At 35.5% G+C, this 5488-nt stretch overlaps 1 long non-coding RNA gene across 4 annotated transcripts; it reads right to left on the reverse strand.

Moving 5' to 3' along the window:
* Positions 1–243: 243 nt before the first annotated feature.
* On the reverse strand, positions 244–5288 carry LOC115969209. 4 transcript variants are annotated; one of them, XR_004086889.1, is made up of 5 exons: positions 3832–5286; positions 2614–2710; positions 1334–2206; positions 977–1071; positions 244–633 (listed from the first exon to the last, which is right to left on the reverse strand). It is a non-coding gene; the product is annotated as an uncharacterized LOC115969209 (long non-coding RNA). The 4 variants fall into 4 exon arrangements; XR_004086887.1 differs by having other exon boundaries at positions 244–1071; positions 1334–1460; positions 2038–2206; positions 3832–5278; XR_004086886.1 differs by having other exon boundaries at positions 244–1071; positions 3832–5288.
* Between the last annotated feature and the right edge of the window lie 200 nt (positions 5289–5488).

Here is a 5488-nt window from a genome sequence, read left to right on the forward strand (position 1 = left end):
TTGATATTTGACGTTAGCAGCTTTGCTTATTTTATGTGTTACTGTTGTAAATCTCTGCAACTTTCAGGAGTGTGGCTTATGACCCTTGAAACAAGAGTTATATAACTTGCTTGAAACACTATATTACGTAACCTACTGGAAATTATATTCCAAAACACAATATTAGATACCTTGCACCTAATCATTTCAATACATACCACAAAAATACACATACTCTAAAGAGCCACATTACAAAGTCTAAACTATCTCAAAACTCAATATTATATAAAATGCTCCAAGTCTCTTTCAATGTGTTCCACAACCACACATACATCAAAAGACCACAAATTGGTATATTACCAAGTCCGCAATAGTTCCAAAATCCTATCATGATAAACTAAAACATCCAAGCAAAATAACAAAATACCACATTTCACCAAGTCCACAATAATCCAAAATCCTGATGGAGGCGTTCAGCCATGAGAGTGGCAAGTTCAGCTTCTTCAGCTGCAACAGACAATGGAGGCATGCCTTGGCATTGGCAGCCTCCTCAACCTTTGGTCTGTAGACTTCTAAGCATTGCCTCTAAAATTCCAACAGCGTGTGGTCTTTGTCTGCTTCACTCTTACCAATGTTCATGTCATTCCATATTTACTGGTCTCATACAGCAGCAGTCAGCAGCAACACCAATTAAGGAATTTTCATATTAAGTGTTACTTTTCATTCAAAAGAAACTAAAATCTAGCACTATTAATATTTAATAGAATTTGAGCAAAAAATATGAGGTCATATTTCACAGCATGCACGATCCAAAGTTAGAAACTTAAATACAGCACCTACCTGGAGAGATAATTATTTGCAAAATTATCTATTAATGAATCAGGGGTCTTACAGCTTATATTAGGTTTTAATAATTAGAATGAAGATAATAGATTTAGTACAGCTATTAAGTGGCCAGTTACACGAACTTTCCAATAAGCATAGAAGATGCTTATACCTTATTTAATCAAGTGTAGTGAGGCAGGCCAACCTGAAGAAACAGCACTTTGTAGATTTGCTTGCCCTGCATCCTCTGATAGTGCTGATACATATCTGTTCAACAGAAAAATGAAATAAAAAGTCAATGGATAAAGATTGCTAATGTTATATAAAGCAGAAGCTTTCATAAATCTTACACACACACACACACATATAAATATATACAAACAGTTGTTTCATATGTTGGAAATTGACTGATGTCTACTACATGTTTTGTGGTAATAAAACAAATAAATAGATAAAATAAACATTTGTAATACAAATTAGGAACTTAGAAGCTTAGCAAATTTCGAATTACAAAAGAAAAGAACTTTACCCTAGTAATGCATCAAGCCACACATATATGGTTTGCTTATTGTCATTAGGAACTAGGATGCCCCAATACACTGATGCTCAGGAAACAGAAAAAAATTTCTTGAGCCACTTTTGATCCGGCTTTGCACCTTCAAGCAAAAAAGATTATGGAAGTGATTAATAGAAAATTCCATATAGCAGGATACAAAAAGAGTATTCCTAACGTTTCATCAATAAATTGCCAAGGGGAAAGAGATGCAGAGAGAATTTTAGATTAAATTCATAAAAACTGATTCCCCTGCCAAGCATGATTGACCTTTGAGAGCAGAAGCACTATCAATACAGGGCATGTCAACAATAAATCTTTACCCGAAAGGCATATTTAAAGTATTGTTGGTTCAGCACAAAAACATTTTAAGGAATATAGTAGCAATCATGGCATAATGACTCTTCAAAAAGAATATCTTGAATGAAAAGTACTATCAAATGCAGTCTGTCATGTGCCTATAACTATAGCAATAGCTAATACAAATTTACTACAACAGTATATACTCAATATGCCAATTATTAAGCTTACAGCATTCTCAATCAGCATGCTCAGGCTCTTAGCAGGAAACTAATCATGCTGAACGCAGCCCCCAAGAAAATCTTTTTACAGTAAAGCTCATGGACAACTATTTAGGACATGCTAGACTAAGTTTTTTCCATAATTACCTACCATCTCACCTCATTTAACCGGAAAGAAGGCTGAAAAAAAATCTGGATTTTGTGTCAAAGTTTCTTCCAAGAATTTTTTATATTTTGATAGTGCAAAGTAGTACTTATCCTCTTTCCGCAGAACACATGACTTCAGGTGCATAGGGCAACACTTGTTATCAAGCAATTCTTTCTCATCCTGTAGATTCATAGAGCAAAAGACATTACACTATTGTGGTACACATACAAAACCTCTCTCAAACAAAACGACCACAACAAATAAAAGGAATTACACATAATGAGTAATCTCAACAAGTTCTTGTAAATATCAAAGGAGATTTTCTACATAAATACTAGCACCTACAAAAATAAAAGAACTCACTTTTTATCAAATGCTCAATTATAGATATTGCAATAACCCCATCACTAATCCAAAAGTATGTATGTGAATATAAAACAATAAGCAGATAAGGGAAATTAAATTTAGATAATGTTGCTACATCCACACTTACAAGTTCAAATGCAAATATTTCCTGATACTCCTCACAGTAGACACAATAAAATCCTTCATATATATATATATATATATATATATATATATATCACCATTGGCAAGAACCCTTGAGTAAAATTCCTTCACAATTGATTCATGCTTGGGATCTGAGAGGTCGGTTGTCCGAATGAACTTATCATAAATGTCTAACTGCAGGCAGAACGTAAACAATAAAACAAAGGAGATCATAAAAAAATGGAAAATATGCAAAACAATTGGAACATTCAACAAGTCAGGCTAAAGTAAATTGAGAGTGCATTAGTATCTTGGGTTAATATTACATCTTTCCAGAGTGCATTATTTCTTGTTAAATTAACATCGCAATGTTCACTTGGGTCAGAACCCTGGACTGCTGCAGTAGTAGCAATTTTCTCCCTATGGTTATCTGTGCTGGTAATAAATACAACTTTCTTCCCTAACAGCCTCTGCCACAAGATATGAACCATACAAGTTTTCCCCTTTACATCATATTTTAACACTAGAATTGTTCAAAAACATAAAATTACAATAATGCACATTTTTCCCTGACTTGCTTGCAGAAATATGTTACCTATATGCTATTAAAATATATACACACATAGAGTTTTCAAATAAAACCACAAAGCTATTTGAATTTACTCTTCATTAGTAAAAGAGCCGAGCTTTTGATTTGTTTTTACATCTTCTCAATTCATGAAAAACATATAAACCAATCGAGGGCCATATTTGATAAATCAAGCATAAAAGAAGGATATTTCTATTTAATTGAAGCTGTGCAGAGTGTCCAGAAAGTAAAAAAGACAAGAAGTTAGAGAAGAGAGAAAGAAAACTTTTTTTTCATTTATGGTTTATTGTTCTTTATGTGGTTAGTGCTTGTTATATTCTTGAAATGTTTTCACACCTGTAACCAACACACAAACAACACACCATAATCAATGTAAACTCTAAAGATGTTGGTTTATATCAAAATGGAAAAGAATGCATAACAGAACCAACACAACCCATACTTCAGATTAAACCAAATCAGAAAAAACCTCATAGATCCAATCCATATTTAAATTGATAGTAATGAAATACTTATCAACTCCATTTTAAGCATTTCTTCAATATAATATGTTCAAACCTCATAGACCCAACCCATAATTCAGATTCCAAGAGATAGATATGCAATTCTAATTCCAAAGTATACAAACTCTAGCTCCCAAATTATACTACTGCTTTCATACTTCGTAGTCTCTTTACTAAAAAAAAATCTTTTTTTTGGGAGGAAACAAACAGAGTTAAAGAGAGACCTGTAATCGGAAGAAAAAGCGGCGGAGTTGAGATCGCCGACCACCGCGCTCAGTTCATCGTCGGAGATCTGTATTTGAGTTTTCTTACAGAGAGAGGGAGACTGATGAGCGAAAATGAGTGAGTGAGCTTAGCATGTAAGGTGTTGTTTGGTTTAAGTGTTTTCATAATCCAATACTCAGTTTTCATCACTCAATTTTTGAATTTTGTGGACCCCACAGAGACTTGCTTTGTTTGGATGAGTTTCCTAACTCAATTTCCGTGACTCAATTCTCAAAAAATTGAGTTTGAGTCACAGAAATTGAAAACAACTTTAAGTTGTTTTCAATTTCTGAAAAACGAGTGATGGTAGCAATAATGTAAATACATGCATCTTTGTGAGACCCGTGTCAGGGACAAGTCCTAAGCACCAACGACTTTTTCTCTTTCTCTCTTTCCCCTTTCTCTTTCTTCTTTCCCCTTTCTCCTTCTCCCAGCAACAAACCAACATTTCTTCATAAATTTTTTACTCCTTTCTCTCTTGTCTATCTGTACTTTTCCCTTTGCATCTCACATTAAATGAAGATCGCTTGGAATACGATCTAGTCGAAGTCTTGGGGACCTAGACCGTCCCACCCGGAAAAGGCTCTACAAGTAGCCCGGAACGCTCTAAAGAGAGCTCCGCATTTGATTCCTATCTTCAACCATTGCTACATTCCTTGTAACCCATCTTTAGCCGGGAACCCGATTCTCTTCATGGACGAGAATCGGATCTTCTGTTGCGGCTTGGATTTATCTGATTTCTTTGAGCGCGAGTCTCTGTTCCGAAGCTCCGAGTTGTCTGATCCTCAAATTCTCAAAAGGCAAAGATCCCTGAGCAAGAAATTGGCCGATTCGTCGTCCAATTTCTCACGGAGAAGTCTGGACCAAGGTGGATCGGCCGGAGCAAGGACATCGAGATGGGTGGAGTTCCAGAGGGACGCAGCCGTAGACCGGCGCCAGAGAAACTCATCATCGTTGTCGTCTTCATCTTCGGAGAGATTCTTTGAGATGCCTAGGTCCGAAATGCCAAAATGGGTTGAGGATTTGTGGTGTGGGTTCGGATTTGATTTGGGCATAAGGTCTGTATTTGTGATTTTTGATTTGGGTATTTGTGGGTTTTGATTTTAACATCTGTGGGTACCTATGAGTTTATGTTTGTATTCATTTGTGTTTGTATGTTTATGATGGTTTGGCCGTAGGTTTGGGATAGGATTGTTCTTGTTGATGTGTGTGTACATGAGAAATGAAAAAGAAAGAGGACAGCTTCATTGAGAGTAACAAGGCAATGGTGACTGAAGGGAAAGAAAATGAAATGAAGACAGTAAGGGTGAGGCGGGTAGGTTAACAGAACTTATGACATGTTGCTCAGGTATGGATCCCACAAAAAGTAAAAAAATTTGAGTGATGAGAAATTAAAAAAATATGTCAAACAGGTGGGTAGGAAATTTGGGTATTTTAAATGATGAGTGATGAGTAATAGATGATGAAAACTGAGTGATGAGTGACCATTTTTTTTTAACCAAATAAGCCCTAAGCGTTTTGCGTTTCAAAATCTGGCGTTTTGGGTTTTTTTTTTTTTTTTTTTTTTTTGCAGGCGTTTCAGCCTTTAGCCTTCTAGCCGACAAGGAGCACTGTTAA

The sequence above is a fragment of the Quercus lobata genome, chromosome 11 (genome assembly GCF_001633185.2).
Source record: "Quercus lobata isolate SW786 chromosome 11, ValleyOak3.0 Primary Assembly, whole genome shotgun sequence".
Classification (NCBI taxonomy): domain Eukaryota; kingdom Viridiplantae; phylum Streptophyta; class Magnoliopsida; order Fagales; family Fagaceae; genus Quercus; species Quercus lobata.